Below are 20005 nucleotides of genomic sequence, written 5' to 3' on the forward strand. Positions count from 1 at the left end.
CTATCTGAAGAGGGAAGACATGCCCGACCCATCTAAAGGTGCTCAACTAAGTCCCTAATCTGCGAAGAGAGTTAAATACACCCTAGATGTCGATAAAAACCGCATACATCCCAACTAAAGCATACAAACTCAAACGGAAGCTATTATACTGCAGGTGAGGGGTTTCTTACCTCCTATTCGTGATTTCTTACGATTCTATTCGCTAGAGCTCCGGTGGAGATGATCTTCTTGACGATCCGCTCGCGTCTACGTGTTCTTCTCGCGAAGGGGAAAGTCCTCGTATCGAAGATCTCGCCGGAAGAAGTTCCCTTGGCCCTTGGGGCTTGGTGTGCCGTGAGAAGGAGGAGGAAAAGAGGGGCGCCAGCGCGAGGGTTTGAGAGGAGAAGGTGGCGTGAGGTTTTGTGAGGAGAGGGCTGCCGAACCAAATTAAACCAAACCCAACTTAAGTTCTTAATTTATATTAAGTGGATTATTGAACCCAACTCTGATATAAATATAATTGGTTCCTCTTTCTTTCAGCACGGCCCTGCTGGGTTCACCGGTTACCAAGGCTAACTAAAGGTTTAGCGGACCCGAGAGGTCCCGGTTCGATTCCCGCTGAAGCCTTTTTATTCTTCTAATTATTTTTGCTACTTCCGCTACTCGGAAAATTCCGGAAAAATATCTAAAAATTCCAGAAAAATCATAGAATATCTATAAGGCAAGTTTGAGAATTTTCGGGCGTTACACTAGACAAATGAATTTTGGACAGTGGTTGCTCTAGTCATATGACTGGGGATCAGTATAAATTTACCAATATTGAGATAAAAAAACCTAGGATCAGTTGCCTTTGGGAACAACGACAAGCCAAATGTAATTGGTATAGGTGAAATTTTATTACAATCAAATATATCAATTAAAAAAGTATTGCTTATTGAATATTTTCAATATAATTTACTTAGTATAAGTCAATTATGTGATTCTATATTTAAAGTCAAATTTTTATCTTCTGAATGTCTAATAAATTACACTGAATCTACTAATATATTGGTAAAAGTCTTTAGAGATAAAAATATTTACTCAATAAATCTACCAAAAACCCCACCCAAGTGTTATTTAACACGACATGAAGAAACATGGTTGTGGTATAGGAGATTAGCTCTGTAACAACCACCCTTCCTACTAATCTCTAAGGATGGATGCTACTTAACTATAACTTTACTTAAGAAATGTTGCGTATGCTAGTAATAGCAAAGCTTAAAAATTTCGGACTGCCATGCAAAACTTTTCCACTATTCTTATTGTAAACGCCCTTCATATCATGCAATTTAAACATTTCTATATGTGATTACATGCTAAGGAATGAAATGAACTCCTTCTATAAAAACTAAACTCGAACAATAAACTAGCATACCTAGAAAATGTTATAGACAGAGTTATAGAAAACTAGTCCTCAGTATGCTACATTCGAGCTTAAAGGTAAGTCCATGCATGTTACGGATGTATCATGAAATTCTGTTTGGTACAACAACAGAGCATGCAGATCTTTCTGAATTTAAATAGTAGTGTATCCCAACACAAATGATGCTACGACATTAATAAAAAGGTACATACATGGCAGTTCAAATGGGAGAAATTTCATAAATAACTAAACTCCAGTAGTGCAAGGAACAACAATACTGCACCTAATTTTAACATGCAACCAAAGCAATCATGTCCGGCCAAACTTTAAACAACAGGACTAGCGTACCTAGCAATGGTAATAAAAAAAAACAATGCGAAATAAACAAAGTCTAGTGACCCAAGGGAAATAATCCGACTAGTTATCTTAACAATCAAATGAAAGAATCTGATAAAATCCTGTTACAAGGTCCCAAGCTTCCATTGTCCGACATCACACACATGCATCTCCTTGTCACCTTCCTTTCATATTTTAGCTTTTCCTTTATCTGCAGTAGGAGGAAAAATAGATCTATAAGCGAAACGCTTAGTAAGTACTAATCTATCTCACAAAAACTCGAAGTGCATAAAAAGAAAGCAACAATACTAAAACCGAAATGCTAAAAGCAAAGCTGCATGTACTCATGGTATACAGAAATAAAACTTAATAATAAACAAGCTCACTAACTGATAAGAAAATAATGAAACTACTACTGTAGGCTCAGAATTAAATAAACTAGCTTCTATTGATTCTAAGCATAATACTTGTTTCATTTTCTTATATCTTTATACCAGAAATTAATCTTTTAATTTCTCTTTAACTTTCTTCTTCTTTTCTTCTTTCTTTTCTTCTTCTTTGGGCCCAAGCTTAGTACCATCTTTGTTTTGCGCGCTCTCTAATAGTGACTGAGGTAGCGATCCTCTAGTCCTATGAGGTAAAGACCTTGGTCTTACCAGGGCCAAGACTTTGGAATTGGTCACCTGGATTTATTTAACGACAACCTTGGAAGTCGGGTACTAGCCTTTTACTTTAATTTACTAGTTATTTCTTTTTAACTAAACTCTAGTCTTTTCTTTACTCATACTTCTCATACTCCTTGATTAGAGCTTATTAGAATCCTGTAGATATATCTAACAAGTGTAGGATTACAACTAACCAAGCATGCTATATAAAAATAACATAAGGGAAGCAGATCTGAACTCTCTAAGCATGTTATAAAACAAAGCAAAGGAAAGCAAATCTGAACTTACTAATCATGCTATAAAATAGAGCAAAAGAAAGCAACTTTGAGCTTACTAATCATGCTATAAAATAGAGCAAAAGAAAGCAACTTTGAGCTTACTAATCATGATATAAAATAGAGCAAAAGAAAGCAACTTTGCAGGAATTTATGGGCAGTAAGTAGACTTACACGGACACAACATTTAAGAGCTAAACTCCTTCTACACAATTAAACTCGAACCATAACCTAGCATGGTCAATAGTTATGCTACAGAAGGTGAGGAATAAAAGGGAAAAACCCTAACTTATAGTCCTGTTCAACAGCAAACCCAAGCGAGAACTCTCGGCACAACACTTTGCATGGTAAAATTCGGCATAGCAGCTTCTACAAGGAAACTCACATAGAATTTTCCCCACAACAACCCTAATTGATTGAAAAGGAAGGCCTAGCATAAAAAAATCTGAAACTCTATTGCCCTAACATGGAAAATTCGGTACATCAACCTTTAACATAGCAAATTAGCTCAGCAACGCAACCCTAACATGCTCTTCTACTCGGCACAGCAAGATCCAGAAGTAAGGAACGAAATCCAAAGTTCGGAGCAACTCCTACCACAGGTGAGTAGTACTTACCTTTGCTTTTAGGATTTACAACCGGAAGGAGGCAGCTAGGGCTTCGCGGAGATGAGGACTTCGACTTCTCCTTTGTGCTCACGTGTTCTCTTTGACGAGAGGAGCTCGGATCCGCAAGGTTCGCTGGAAGAAGACCTTCGTCGGCTGCCGGAGATGAAGCTAGGGCTTCGTATTTCTTCGCTCGGTAGAAACGGGGCCGTCGCACGTGAGAAGCAGAGGAGAAGAAAGGGTTTCGAGAGAAAATATCCCCTAATCCCTCTTAACTTATCCTTTTATAACTAGGTCTAACTTTGTTCTTTACTATAACTTTTATATACCTCGCTTCATACTTATTAACAAACCAAACGTAGCCCAGTTGGTTGGCTGTGTCCGGTTGGGTCAGGTTCGGCCGGAGGTCTTGGGTTCGAGTCTCACTTTCAACAATTTTTTGGTCAAAACTTCTTTCTTTTGTAACCATACTAAACGACCTCCAAAAATTGCATAAAAATACTCTAAAAATTTCTAAAAATCTCTAGAATATTTTAAAAGTGTTTTCAAATATTTTTATGGACTTTTAGAACTTGAAATTGGGAAAATTGGGTCGTTACAATCCCCCATACCTTATAAAAAGTTCTTCCTCGAACTTAGAATAGCTCTGGATACTTTTGTCTCATACTGTCCTCCCGCTCCCAAGTGACTTCCTCGTGGTTCTGGTTCTGCCAGATGACCTTCACTAGTGGTACTTCTTTATTTCTTATTCTCTTAACTGCTCTGTCCACTATCTGTGTAGGTCTGCTCTCATAACTAAGATCCTCTTGGATCTGCACTGACTGAGGTTGAATCACTTGGCTCGGGTCGTGAAGACACTTCTTTAGCATGGAGACATGAAATACATTATGTATTGCTGACATGTCCTGTGGTAAGACCAGCTTGTAAGCTACTTTCCCAATCCTCTCTATGATCAGGTAAGGTCCTACATAGCGAGGGCTTAACTTGCCCTTCTTGCCAAATCTCATCACTCCCTTCATATGAGCGACCTTGAGGAAGACTGAATCCCCTACTTAGAATTCCAGTGGCCTACGGCGTGTGTCAGCATAACTCTTCTGTCTGCTCTGGGCAGTTTCAATTCTCTGTCTGATTTTCTGGATCGCCTGAGTTGTCTCATCTATCAACTTTGTCTGAATGCCCAGCTCTACTTCCATTTCTTTTCTCTCACCTACTTCTTGCCAGCAAAGGGGTGATATGCACTTCCTGCCATACAGTGCCTCATATGGTGCCATCTTGATGGTCGCCTGATAACTATTGTTGTAGGCAAACTCATCTAAGCATAGATACTTGCACCAACTTCCCTTGAAATCCAGCGCACAAGCTCTGAGCGTATCTTCTAAAATCTGATTTGCTCGCTCTGTCTGTCCATCAGTCTGAGGATGGAAGGCTGTGCTGAACTTGAGTTTGGTGCCTAGTGTAGTCTGGACACACTCCCAAAAGTGTGAGGTGAAGCGCCCATCACTATCAGAAACGATAGATTTAGGAACTCCATGAAGTCTGATCATCTCCTTAACGTATAGTTGTGCCAACTGCTCTATCGAGTGGGACACCTTGATGGCTAGGAAATGGGCTGACTTAGTCAATCTGTCCACTACTATCCATATTGTGTCATATCCGTTTGTAGTTCTTGGAAGACCTGTTATGAAGTCCATGGATATGTCTTCCCACTTCCACTCTAGTATTGGAAGAGGATGAAGAACTCCTCCTGGCCTCTGGTGTTCTGCTTTGACTCTCTGGCATGTCAGGCAGATACTGACATATTTAGCAACGTCTCTTTTGAGTCCAGACCACCAGAACCTTTGTTTCACATCTTGGTACATCTTGGTAGAACCAGGATGCATGGAGTATGGGGTGCTATGAGCTTCTTCTAAAATATTCTTTCTCAGTTCTTCATCATTGGGCGCACAAATGCGACTTCCCTGATAAAGAATCCCGCTATCTGTTACTCGAAAGTCTGATCTGTCTTCTTTCTGTATCCCTTGCTTGATCTTCTGGATGCCTGGATCTTCACTTTGCTTTCTCTGTATCTCCTCAAGCAATGTAGACTCTAAGGTCAATGCAGAGTGTTTCCCTTCAATAATTTCAAGTCCAAAATCTGACAACTCCTTCTGCAGTGTCAGGGCTAATGATGACAGACATCAGGGATGCACTGGACTTTCTGCTTAGTGCATCTACCACTTTGTTAGCTTTGCCTGGGTGGTAGAGGATTTCACAGTCGTAATCTTTGACCAATTCCAGCCACCTGCGCTATCTCATGTTTAAGTCCTTCTGAGTGAAAAAGTACTTAAGACTCTGATGATCTGTGAAGATTCTACACTGAACTCCATACAAATAATGTCGCCAGAGTTTCAGTGCAAAAACCACAGCTGCCAGCTCAAGATCATGAGTGGGATAGTTCTTCTCATAATCTTTGAGTTGTCTGGAAGCATAGGCTATGACTTTTCCTTCTTGCATGAGTACAGCTCCTAAGCCCATCTTGGAAGCATCACTGTAGATGTCAAAACACTTATCACTCTCTGGACCTGTCAGGATAGGAGCGCTGGTCAGTCTCTTCTTGAGCTCTTGAAAACTTTGCTCACATTTATCTGACCATTCAAACTTCTTGTTCTTCCTGGTGAGGGCTGTTAGTGGAGAAGCTATCCTGGAAAAGTCCTCCACGAATTTCCTGTAGTACCCAGCCAAACCAAGGAAGCATCTGATCTCCCTGGCGTTCTTGGGTCTGCTCCAGTTGTTGACTGCTTCTATTTTGGCTGGATCCACTTGGATGCCTTCTTTAGAAATTATGTGACCTAGAAATGCCACCTTATCTAACCAGAATTCGCACTTAGAGAATTTAGCGTAAAGCTACTTTTGCTGAAGAGTCTGCAGTACTATCCTCAAGTGCGTGTCATGCTCCTCTAGAGTCCTTGAATAGACAAGAATGTCGTCGATGAATACGATGACAAATTTGTCAAGGTATTCTCTGAACACTCTGTTCATTAAGTCCATAAAGACCGCTGGTGCATTAGTCACACCAAAAGGCATGACTACAAACTCGTAGTGTCCGTATCTAGTTCTGAAAGCTGTTTTGGGTATGTCTCTTTCTTTCACCTTCAGCTGATGGTACCTAGAGCGCAGGTCTATCTTCGAGAATACTGTTGCACCTCTCAGTTGATCAAATAAGTCGTCGATCCTTAGAAGGGGGTACTTGTTCTTGATCGTCACTTGATTCAGAGCTCTGTAATCTATGCACATTCGCATAGATTCGTCCTTCTTCTTGACAAACAACACGGGAGCTCCCCAAGGTGAGTGACTAGGGCGGATGAAGCCTTTGTCAAGTAGCTCCTGAAGTTGCTCTTGTAACTCTTTCAGCTCTGTTGGAGACATGCGATACGGAGTTTTTGTAATTGAACCGGTACCAGGAACCAATTCAATCTCAAACTCCACTTCTCTGTTGGGAGGTAGCCCAGGTAGCTCTTCTGGAAATACTTCTGGATACTCGCATACTACCCGGAAGTCCTCCTGCTTGAGTCTTTTCTGTTCTTCTGCATTCACTATGTATGCAAGAAAACCTGCACACCCTCTAGCTAACATCTGGTGAGCTGCTAGAGAAGAGAGGAGTTTCTAGGTCTTCTTACTTGGCACTCCTGTGAACTCAAAAGTTGGTTCACCTTCTGGACTAAAAATCACTTTCCTTCTGCGACAGTCCACTGAGGCACTGTACTTGCTGAGGAAATCAATACCAAAAATGATATCGAAATCCTGCATGGTGAGAACTATCAGATTTACATATAGCTCTCGGTCTGCAATCCTGACCAATACAGCTCGGAGCCACTGATTGGATTCCATGACTTCCCCAGAAGGTAGGGTCATCAAGAACTTATAGTTCATACTCTCTGTAGGAACCTGTAATCTACTGGCAAAAGGTATCGATACAAAAGAATGGGTCACCCCAGTGTCAAATAGTATAGTAGCTATGTGCTGGAAAACAACTACTTGACCTGTTACGACCGTGGAGGCACTAGTAGCTTCTTCTTTGGTGAGGGAGAATACTCTGGCACCATCAAAGGCTGGAACTGGTGGAGCTTCCAACCTTCCTTGACTGATATAAGGTCCCTCCAATGCTGCTTCCATGTGGTGCAACTGTGCAGGCTGTCCTCCATATTGCAATGGATGTGGCTGAGGTGCTTTGAATTTGTTAGGACACTCTTTAGCCATGTGTCCTTCCTGACCACAGGAGTAACATCCAGTCTTATCCAAAAGACAGGCTCCTGGATGTGTTCTCCCACATTTGGGACAGGGAGGAAACTTGGTCTGCTTGTTTGCTGGTCCTCCCTTCTGGCTACCTCCTGTGTTCCACTGCTTCCTTTTACCTTTGCCTTTCCAGTTCTGTTTACTTGACTGTGATTTCTGGCTTCCTGCTGTTTTGTCCTCTGTCTTCACAGGCTTATGTTGCGCTCGTTGTGCCTTGATATTGTTCAGGTAATGTTCAGCAATTAATTCTCTACTGATCAACTCTTCACCAGTCTGGGGCCGATGAGCTCCACTGCTCACATACAGTGTTATCTAGGGTCTTAGCATTCTGAGCATCAGCCTGACTCACTCCTTCTCTGTACTTACTAGCTCTGGGCAGAGACGAGCTAGTCTATTGAACTTCTTGGCTGCTTCTTCTACTGATAAGTCACCCTGTTTGAACTCTATAAATTCCTCATAGTGCTTGCTGGTGATCTGTAGGTGAAAGAACTCTTCATAAAACTCTGACTGAAAATCAGCACAGCTCATCTGATCGGCTGCTCTCTTGGTCTTTATCCTCTCCCACTGGATACGAGCATCTCCTGACAGGCAGAAAGAGGCGCACTTGACCTTCTCGACTTCTGGCCTGTCAAGAAGCTCCATAGTGCTCTCCAGTGTTTTAAACCAAGCCTGGGCATTCCAGGGCTCAGTCGTGCCTGAGAAGCTCTCTGGTTTCAGTTTCAGCCACTGTATAAGGTAAGCTTCTGGTCTCTAAGGTGCTGTGGCGACTCCCTGGGCAGCTGGTGGAACCTCAATTACCGCTGGAGTCTCCGTAGTGACTGCTGGGGGAGGGGGAGGAACTGATTGCTGATTCGCCATCAGATTGCCAATTACATGCTGCTGCTCCGCTACTTGCCTTTGGAGTTGAGCCACAACTTCATATAGATTTGGCTCAGTTGCTCTGGGAACTTCGTTCTCTTGAGCTTGGTCCTCACCATGAACGGTACGGGGACGTCCTCTTCTTTCCATCTAGGTATGCAAGGAAAAAGGACTTGATATTTTCTCTATCCTTTCTAAAATACACATTTGTACAAGAATAAAGAAAACAGCAAAAACTCTTATCTGACTTAAGCACTTATAAGCAATTACTTTATACTACAAATAGTAATAAAGGAAAGCAATAAAGAAAGAAATTAAATACTTTCTAACTAAAAGACGGCAAGGCTTATGCTGATGTGTGTGTGATGCTGGAGAATGGGAACCGCTCTGATACCAACTGTAACAACCACCCTTCCTACTAATCTCTAAGGATGGATGCTACTTAACTATAACTTTACTTAAGAAATGTTGCATATGCTAATAATAGCAAAGCTTAAAAATTTCGGACTGCCATGCAAAACTTTTCCACTGTTCTTACTATAAACGCCCTTCATATCATGCAATTTAAACATTTCTATATGTGATTACATGCTAAGGAACGAAAGGAACTCCTTCTATAAAAACTAAACTCGAACAATAAACTAGCATACCTAGAAAAAGTTATAGACTGAGTTATAGAAAACCAGTCCTCAGTATGCTACATTCGAGCTTAAAGGTAAATCCATGCATGTTACGGATGTATCATGAAATTCTGTTTGGTACAACAACTGAGCATGCAGATCTTTCTGAATTTAAACAGTAGTGTATCCCAACACAAATGATGCTACGACATTAATAAAAAGGTACGTACATGGCAGTTCAAATGGGAGAAATTTCAGAAATAACTAAACTCCAGTAGTGCAAGGAACAACAATACTGCACCTAATTTTAACATGCAACCAAAGCAATCAAGTCCGGCCGAACATTAAACAACAGGACTAGCGTACCTAGCAATGGTAATAAAAAAAAACAATGCGAAATAAACAAAGTCCAGTGACCCAAGGGAAATGATACGACTAGTTATCATAACAATCAAATGAAAGAATCTGATAAAATCCTGTTACAAGGTCCCAAGCTTCCATTGTCCGACATCACATACATGCATCTCCTTGTCACCTTCCTTTCATATTTTAGCTTTTCCTTTATCTGCAGTAGGAGGAAAAATAGATCTATAAGCGAAACGATTAGTAAGTACTAATCTATGTCACAAAAACTCGAAGTGCATAAAAAGAAAGCAACAATACTAAAACCGAAATGCTAAAAGCAAAGCTGCATGTACTCATGGTATACAGAAATAAAACTGAATACTAAACATGCTCACTAACTGATAGGAAAATAATGAAACTACTACTGTAGGCTCAGAATTAAAGAAACTACCTTCTATTGATTCTAAGCATAATACTTGTTTCATTTTCTTATATCTTTATACCAGAAATTAATCTTTTAATTTCTCTTTTACTTTTTTCTTCTTTTCTTCTTTCTTTTCTTCTTCTTTGGGACCAAGCTTAGTACCATCTTTGTTTTGCACGCTCTCTAATAGTGACTGAGGTAGCGAGCCTCTAGTCCTATGAGGTAAATACCTTGGTCTTACTAGGGCCAAGACCTAGGAATTGGTCACCTGGAATTATTTAACGACAACCTTGGAAGTCGGGTACTAGCCTCTTACTTTAATTTACTAGTTATTTCTTTTTAACTAAACTCTAGTCTTTTCTTTACTCATACTTCTCATACTCCTTGATTAGAGCTTATTAGAATCCTGTAGATATATCTAACAAGTGTAGGATTACAACTAACCAAGCATGCTATATAAAAATAACATAAGGGAAGCAGATTTGAGCTCTCTAAGCATGTTATAAAATAAAGCAAAGGAAAGAAAATCTGAACTTACTAATCATGCTATAAAATAGAGCAAAAGAAAGCAACTTTGAGCTTACTAATCATGCTATAAAATAGAGCAAAAGAAAGCAACTTTGCTGGAATTTATGGGCAGCAAGTAGACTTACACGGATACAACATTTAAGAGCTAAACTCCTTCTACACAATTAAACTCGAACCATAACCTACCATGCTCAATAGTTTTGCTACAGAAGGTGAGGAATAAAAGGGAAAACCCCTAACTTATAGTCCTGTTCAACAACAAACCCAAGCGAGAACTCTTGGCACAGCACTTTGCATGGTAAAATTCGGCATAGCAGCTTCTACAAGGAAACTCACATAGAATTTTCCCCACAACAACCCTAATTGATTGAAAAGGAAGCCTAGAATAAAAAAATCTGAAACTCTATTGCCCTAACATGGCAAATTCGGTACAGCAACCTTTAACATAGCAAATTAGCTTAGCAACGCAACCCTAACATGCTCTTCTACTCGGCACAGCAAGATCCAGAAGCATGGAACGAAATCCAAAGTTCGGAGCAACTCCTACCACAGGTGAGTAGTACTTACCCTTTATTTTAGGAGTTACAATCGGAAGGAGGCAGCTAGGGCTTCGCGGAGATGAGGACTTCGGCTTCTCCTTTGTGCTCACACGTTCTCTTCGACGAGAGGAGCTCGGATTCGCAAGGTTCATCGGAAGAAGACCTTCGTCGGCCGCCGGAGATGAAGCTAGGGCTTTGTATTTCTTCGCTCGGTAGAAACGGCGTCGTCGCACGTGAGAAGCAGAGGAGAAGAAAGGGTTTCGGGAGAAAATATCCCCTAATCCCTCTTAACTTATCCTTTTATAACTAGGTCTAACTTTGTTCTTTACTATAACTTTTATATATCTCGCTTCATATTTATTAACAAACCTCATGTAGCCCAGTCGGTTGGCTGTGTCCAGTTGGGTTAGGTTCGGCCGGAGGTCTTGGGTTCGAGTCTCACCTTCAATAATTTTTGGGTCAAAACTTCTTTCTTTTGTAACCATACTAAACGACCTCCAAAAATTACATAAAAATACTCTTAAAATTTCTAAAAATCTCTAAAATATTTTAAAAGTGTTTCCAAATATTTTTATGGACTTTTAGAACTTGAAATAGGGAAAATTGGGTCGTTACAAGCTCACACCCCTGTTAGGAATTTAATAAAATTAAACAAAAATAGTTGAGTTAGAGGTCTACCAAAATTAGGAACCCTTGAGAATAAAATAAGTAACCTTTGTCAACAAGGAAAATAAATTAAATCAACTCATAAATTAACTAATCAAAATAGAACTAATAAAATACTTGAATTATTACATTTAGATTTATTCGACTCTTATGGAGTAAAATCACTAAATGGAAGTCTTTACTGCTTAGTTATAATAGATGACTATTCCAAATATGTAACGACCCAAATATCCTCATTCTGAGTCCTAATAGCACTTAAAAATATTTAGAAATGCTTTAGAAATATTCTCAAGATTTTTAGAAATTTTTAGAGTATTTTTATGTAATTTTTGGAGTTCGTTTGGTATTTTTACCAAAAGAAATAAGTTGCAAAAAAATAAAGAAATTAAGTAGAGGTTCGAACTGGAGACCTTCGGTTAAGCAAAGCCTTAAGTTGTCTCGGCTGACCAAGTGCCCAAGCGGGCGTTGCTGATTTAAAGAAGAATGAAATTTATTTAAGTAATAGTTAATAAACAGAAAATAAATAGGAATAAAAAGGGATTCGGCAGAGATTCGAACCCGCGACCTCCGACCCGACCCGAGCCTTAAGCGAATCCAGATGACCAAGTGCCCAAGCGGGTGGTTCTGTTTAGAAAAGGTAGCGAAATTTATTTAAAAAGTTAATAGAATATGGGAGTTATAAAGAGAGGAAATTAGGGCTTGATTTCTTCTGGGACCGAAAACCCTTTCTCTCCTCTTCCCCTCGTGAGCGACGGCGGCGTTGGGCAGAAACAAAAAATGAAGCTGAGGCTTCATCTCCGACGACCGACAGAGGGCTAATCCTGTGGGTTCCTCACGGAGAAGAGACCACCTTACCGAAGAGGACCCATGGGCATGAGGAAGAGCCGGGAACTCAAGCATCTCAGAAACCATAGGAGCTTTCTTATTCGGCTGTGAGTTCAAGAAGCAAGGTAAGTTGCTCCTTACCTACGGTAAGAGTAGCTATGGAGTTGTGATGTGCGTAGATTATATACTCTTTTATGCATGTTTTTACGCACATTTACATACTTTGAGCATGCTTGATCTATGCATTTTTATACTTCCATCTTTCCTTTTAGCATATTTACTCTTTTGGTTCGGAGATCTGCTTTTTGTGCATTTTTTGTACACAGGAGTCGATTTGGTGAAGAATCTACATCTTTGGGCAAGCCTTGGAGGAAACAAAGGGAGAAAGCACCAGGCCGTGTACCTCACACGACCCTGCACTGGTATGGAGCTCGGGTCGTGTGGAGTTTGGCACCAACAGAAGAGGAAGACGACATGGCCGTGTGAACCTCACACGGCCGTGTCAAGATTTGAAGCCAACCATAGCAGAAGCCTTACATGGCCGTGTGGATCTACACGGTCGTGTGAGGTTTCCAAAGACCAAGCAGGCTGTGGCCGTGTGCACCACACGGCCGTGTAGTATTTCCAGAGAGCAGAAGGGTCCTGGCCGTGTGAGTCACACAGCCGTGCAGCTTTGGCAGAGAAGGAACTGGACATGGCCGTGTGAATCTCACACGGCCGTGTCACGGGGTCGTGTGGCGCCTGATTCCCTCCTCTATTTAAACCCTCCTTCATGAATTGAAAGGGGATCTCTCCCCCTTTGGGAGAAGGCAAGATTTGGTGGTTTCCTCCCATTCTTGGGAGGATTTCTGGGCGATTCTAAGGGAGTTCTTGACGATTACGACTCCGGAGCGAGGATTGGATCCGAAGACGAGGCTTCTTCGTAGATAAGTTTTCTCTTTCCCCCTTTTCTTGGATTCTTGGATTGGGGATTTAAGAAATGCTTGTAATCTTCATTTCTTCGGATATTCTTCCTCGATTCATGGAGTAGATCTTGTATTCTAGGATTAAGGGAGTATTTGTATGATGGATTGATGTAATCTCTTATGGATTTGCCATTTTCTTGTTTCAATGACATTGTCTTGCTTGTATCAATTAGATCTTGAATGATTAATGGTGATTTGTGCTTAATTATCATTCTTGATTGATTGTTTGGATTTCTTGTGGACTTTGTAAAGATAAACTCTCACTCGATCATCCGAAGGATCAATGTGACAGGTGCAAGCCCGTGTAAGGACGTTTGAGAGATAATCTTGAAGAGGAAATAGGAATATTCAAGAGAGTAGGATGGATTTTGTGATTAGTTTCTTGTATCTTGATAGATTAATAAGTTGTGGGCTTCTATGTTGATATCCGAGGAAGACATAGTAATAGGTGCGCTTCTGTGTAAGGACAACGTAGGTTCACGTCTAATTGATCATATTTAGATACATTTCTCAGTCCTTAGCCGGTTATCTATTGCAAGAGAGAACCGACAACTTTCTACAAGTGTTTGGCAATTGAGGGATATGAATTGGTGAACCATTTACATTCAAGAAATCTTACAAAGAAACCGAAACTCCTAGAATCTCCCTTATCATAACCCAAAACACTAAACTCTTGTTTGTTGATCTATAATACTAGATTTGTTTACCTTCACTTTGCATTTGAAACGATTGGATAGTTGTTTAGCTAACTCGCATTGAGACATTTCTTGTGCTTATTCCAGTCCCTGTGGATACGATAATCTTTTATATTACTTGCGACATTTCCGTACACTTGCGGAGCGTGACAAGTTTTTGGCGCCGTTGCCGGGGACTGCGCTATAACATTAGGAATTATCAATTGAGTTAGACTAAACATAACATTTGTTTTCCTTTCATATTGCATAGTTGTAACTAATCATTAGATTTCTGTTTTTACTTTCTTGTATAACTCTTACTTCTTGTTAATTCTTTTTGTACAAATTCAATTCTGCATTTTTGATTCTTTTATTTTTCTTTTTCTGTTGAATTGTCATTTGCTATCTTGTTCTTGTGTATGCGAAGATCTAACTTTGCAGGGAAATTCTTTCCTTTTGACCCTGAGATTGACAGAACTTTCCATAAAAGAAGAATTCTGCAAAGGCAAATTGAAGAACAAGAATATCTAAACATGGTGTGCAAGTCACTAGGAGATTATGGAGCTCCGAAGTCTGCAAAACAAATGGGAGCAATTGTTTACCCTAACATACAAGCAAGAAATTTTATACTCAAACCATCTTTTGTTTCCATGGTTCAGAAAACTCAGTTTGGAGGATTGGAGATTGAGAACCCTTATTCCCATTTGATGGAGTTTTATAGATATTGTTATACTTTGAAATATGAAGAAGTTTCATCTGATATTATTTAGTTGCTTGCCTTTCCTTTTAGTCTAAAGGATGCTGCAAAAAGATGGTATAATTCTCTAAAGTCTCAAAGTATCAAAACATGGGATGAGTTAGAGCAAAAATTCCTTGACCAATATTTCCCTCCAAGGAAAACTACTTATTTGAGAAGTCAAATTTTAAATTTTAAGCAATTGGATGGAGAAAAATTATACCAAGCCTGGGAAAGATACTCTTCTCTTCAGCGGTTATGTCCATATCATGGAATTGAGAAATGGTTAATTATGCATTTGTTCTATGTTGGGCTTTCTTTCTCAAATAAGAATCAACTGGATTTAGCATCTGAAGGATCATTCTTGAAAAAAAATCTAGAAGAAACTTTTGAGATAGTTGGCAGAATTACACAAAATTCCAATGATTGGGCAGAGCAAGATAGCTCATTCTTGACAATGGATATCATTAGGGAAAAGGATGACGTTGAAAAAGGGCTTATCTTGAATCAAAACGATTTCCAAACATTATTTCCTTGGTGCTGTGAATCATTATCAAAAATGTTTGGTGAAAAAGCATTTTCAACAGAAAAGGGGGTATGTCTTGGTGATCTTAAGGAGGATGATCTGTCTTTAGATAATGAAGAGTTTTTAGAAGAAAGCTTGGCTAAGGAGGAGACTATGTTGATAGAACAAGAGCCAGTTTTACCAGAAATAGTACCACCTCAACTTGAACTTAAACCATTACCACCAAATCTTAAGTATGAATTTCTTGGGCCGAATTTCACTTATCCAGTTATAATTAATGCTCAGTTAAATGAGTTTGAAACAAAGAGACTATTGGATGAGTTAAGGTTGCATAGAAAGGCCATTGGATATACAATTGATGATATAAAAGGGATTAGTCCATCTCTCTGTATGCATAGAATTTTACTTAAAGAGGGGTACAAGAACTCAATTGAGCATCAAAGGAGACTAAATCCAAATTTAAAAGAGGTAGTAAAGAAGGAAGTGATTAAACTTCTTGATGCAGGGATTATTTACCCAATTTCGGATAGTGAATGGGTGAGTCCGGTCCACGTGGTTCCAAAGAAAGAGGAATGACGGTTATCAAGAATGAAGAGGATAAGCTAATTTCAACACGAACAGTGACGGGGTGGCGAATGTGCATTGATTATCGGAAGTTGAATAAAGAAACAAGGAAGGATCATTTTCCTTTACCATTTATTGATGAAATGCTTGAAAGATTAGCTAAACATTCCTACTTTTGTTACTTGGACGGATATTCTGGATTTTTTCAAATTCCAATTCATCCTCAAGACCAGGAGAAGACTACTTTTACTTGTCCTTATGGTACTTTTGCTTATCGTCGGATGTCATTTGGGCTTTGTAATGCTCCAGCCACTTTTCAGAGATGCATGATGACAATTTTTTCAGATTTAATATAAAAAATTATGGAGGTGTTCATGGATGACTTCTCAGTTTATGGAAATGACTTTGATTCTTGTTTGTCAAATCTTTCTACTGTTATAAAAAGGTGTGAAGATACAAACCTAGTGTTGAACTGGGAAAGATGTCATTTTATGGTTAAGGAAGGAATAGTTTTGGGGCATAAAATTTCAGAGCGTGGTATTGAGGTAGACCAGGCAAAAGTGGAAGTAATAGACAAATTAACCCCACCCATCAGTGTAAAAGGAGTTAGGAGTTTTTTGGGACATGCTGGTTTCTATAGACGTTTTATTAAGGACTTTTCAAAGATTTCCAAGCCATTGACTAATCTGTTGATTAAAGATGTTGAGTTTTGTTTTGATAGTGAATGTATTGAAGCCTTCAATAAAATCAAGAGTGCTCTTACAACAGCTCCAGTCATTCAAGCACCTGATTGGGATCTTCCTTTTGAAATAATGTGTGATGCTAGTGATTTTGCTGTAGGAGCAGTTTTGGGACAACGAAGGAATAAGATTTTACATGCGATCCATTATGCAAGTAAAACACTTGATGCAGCTCAAGTAAACTATTCTACTACAGAAAAAGAATTATTGGCAGTGGTATTTGCTATTGATAAATTCAGATCCTATCTAGTAGGATCAAGAATAATAGTGTATACTTAACATGCAGCTATTCGGTATTTACTTGGAATGAAAGAAGCTAAACCCAGGTTAATCAGGTGGATTTTACTTTTGCAAGAGTTCAACCTTGAGATTAGGGATAAGAAAGGAGCTGAAAATGTAGTAGCGGATCATTTGTCTAGAATATCTCAAAAGTCAGAAAATGAGGTGGATTTTGATTTACCTATTGATGACATATTCCCGGATGAACACTTATTAGCTTTATCAAGTGTGAAAACTCCTTGGTACGCAGATTTTGTGAATTTCCTTGCTAGTGGAGTGTTACCTCCGGATTTTTCTCATCAACAAAGGAAAAAGTTTTTTTTAGAAGTTAAGAACTATGTTTGGGATGAACCTCTCCTGTATAAGAAGTGCAATGATGTGATTTATCGAAGATGTATACCTGAAGAAGAAGTTAGAGATATCTTGTTTCATTACCATTCTTCGTCCTATGGAGGACATTTGGGTAGTTCAAAAACAATTACGAAAATTCTTCAAGCAGGATTTTATTGGCCAACCTTATTTAGGGATGCTAAGTTGTTTGTTCAGTCTTGTGATCAATGTCAGAGAACTGGGAATATAACTAAAAGAAATGAAACGATGTTAAATTACATTCTTGAGGTTGAGTTATTTGATGTTTGGGGAATTGATTTCATGGGACCTTTCCCTCTTTCATATGGGAATAGGTATATTCTTGTGGCGGTGGATTATGTGTCCAAATGGGTAGAAGCTGTGGCATCTCACTACAACAAAAATGTTAAAAGACAACACCCCTACGACAACGGTTTTAGAAGAAAGTGTTGTTAATTTGATTAAAGACAACAGTTTTTGACAAAACCGTTGTCTTTGAGCTTTCAAAAAAAACAAAAGACAACAATTTTGTAAAAACTGTTGGCGTTGAGCGACTTTTTGTAAAATCAACAACACATTTTACAACGATTTTCTAAAACTGTTGTCTTTAAGCGCTTTCTTAGGGGGTCAAAGACAACGGTTTATTAAAACCGTTGTCTTTGACTTTTTTCTTTCGCCGTGTTTTCCCTTCACAGTTTTTGTTGTGGCAGTGTTTTGCATTCCCTCCGAAAAATTTTTGGCACCCTATTTTCCCCCTTAGCCTTCCCGAACCCTAAACCCCTCTCCTCATATGATCTCCCCCCCGACCTTCCTACCGAAACCTTCAGAAGGGGTGAGAGGAGGGATTTTAGGGGCTCCCTCCTCCTCTTTCCCCCTCTGCTCATCGTCATCGCCAGATTCCCGTTCGCACTGCCGTTTCGGTGCCCCCGACTTCACCCTCAGCCCCGGCACGCTGTACAACGTGCTCGGCGTCGCCGCTGCCACATCGGGGCTCGAGATCATGGTGGCTTACTGGAGGCTCGCCGGCACATGCCACCCGGACGCGGTGGTCGCGGCGGACCGGCTGACGAGTTCATGTGGATCCACGCGGCCTACGAGATGCTCTCCGACCCAAACAAGCGCACCGAGCATGATCGAGGGGTCCTCGTCGCCGATCGGAGATGGAGGTCGTTCCATTCTTCCTGATCGTCGTATTCCTTCTACGCCGGCCGACGCCAGCCGCGGACGTGGGAGATGGACCAGTGCTGGTAACTAACAAGATGCATCAAAGGTGTTTGATTATATGCCGATCACAAATTTTCTACCCCAAATTGCTTTATTGCTGTTCTTTGTACATGTTCACAGATCGAATAATCTTTGATCTCGCCAAACAACCTCTTCCTATTTCAATTTTGTTTTCCCTTTTCCTTAGGCAATCGTATTAATCTAAGATTGCAATCAAAACTAAAGAAAACCTTTGACTTCATGTTCTGTTTGCTTTAAAAACAAGAAGTTCTGAGATTTCTTGGATCTCTATTTGATCTGTGAATTGATTAGCAACTCTTTGGTTTTTTCAAGAAAGGTTTTTACTCAAGTTGCTACAATTAATTCATAGATGCAAACGGAGGAAGCATTTGATTGTGATGGTTTCGCTTCACCTTCCTTTAGAGGAACAGCTGAACAACTTTGTAACAAATGAATAAGCCTTCTTGTCTCATCTAACCTTAAAAAGTGTACCAGCTTCCTACTTCCTTGAGTTAGGACATGGAGGCAGTGAGGATGGCAGCAATTATGAGTAAGAACATGGAGGCAGTGAGGATGAGCGAAAGGTATGTCTCACCTAGGTTTTGTTTGGAAAAGTGATTTTTTTTAAAAAAATAATTTTATTAAACATATTTAAAATCATTGGGGTAAGTGACAAGGCTTGCAAAGATGAAATGTGAGTTTTTCCAGGTTGTGTTGTTTCATTATTTGTCAGCATTTTGCAATCAATTGGTTTATAAGAATCTTTGAATTTTTGAAGCATATGTAATGAAGCATTATTTTAAGAACTAGGAGAAGCTGCTTTTATATAAATGTGAGTTTGTACAACTTCTGTGTTTCTTCCTTTGGCGATAAGAATTTATTGCTTGGAACTACAGAATTCTCCTTTTTCTCTGCTTATGTTTGGAACTAATCTTGCTTTCTGAAAACCATTAGTGTTTGTATAATGGTGTTGTATCTGCCTCAAGGTTGGAATTGGTCTTGCTTCCTTCCTTTGAGAAATGGAAATGAAAATTCATATACAATTGAAGTAATTGTTTATGATTATTTTCTGTGACAACAGAGAATTCAATTGTGTTACTCTGCTGATTTTCCTTGCTTAAATGTTGGAAAACCAAAAGGACCATCATATGTGCCCCTTGAGGTTTTTGAGCTCATTCTACTTCACTTTTTTTAAATTTTTTTTGAAAGAACCTTTATTTTTATCCTGACAAATTTGGCAAACTATTCAGTTCTGCTCCTTAGTTTCACTGCAAAGATATACCAAATCACTGTCAACATTTCAACAAGCTTCCCTGGTGGAAAAGTCAAGGCTGAAGCCTTATGAATGAATAAGTGTCCTCAGTGAGGTATGTGTCGATCTTTAAGATTGGTTTTGTTGGTATGACATGTATGCTATTTTTTCATGCTTATCCTTGGATGATAGATAGGCTTTGAGATTCAATAATTATGATGCTCACCCACTCCTACATGCATGTAGCGTTAGCATTGCCACTGCTTTTACTCAAATAGAAGGCATAGTATTGCAACCTCCCCGGGTATGGTTTTATGTTTTGTATTTATATTTTTACGTATTATTTGAGGTTATTTAT

At 39.5% G+C, this 20005-nt stretch overlaps 1 long non-coding RNA gene across 1 annotated transcript; it reads left to right on the forward strand.

Annotated features, from left to right (window-relative positions):
• Positions 1 to 18385: 18385 nt before the first annotated feature.
• LOC121968343 lies at positions 18386 to 19703 on the forward strand. The gene is made up of 3 exons (XR_006108079.1): positions 18386 to 18441; positions 19477 to 19557; positions 19659 to 19703. It is a non-coding gene; the product is annotated as an uncharacterized LOC121968343 (long non-coding RNA).
• The last annotated feature ends 302 nt before the right edge of the window (positions 19704 to 20005 follow it).

Source organism: Zingiber officinale, chromosome 3B, assembly GCF_018446385.1.
Source record: "Zingiber officinale cultivar Zhangliang chromosome 3B, Zo_v1.1, whole genome shotgun sequence".
Classification (NCBI taxonomy): Eukaryota; Viridiplantae; Streptophyta; class Magnoliopsida; order Zingiberales; family Zingiberaceae; genus Zingiber; species Zingiber officinale.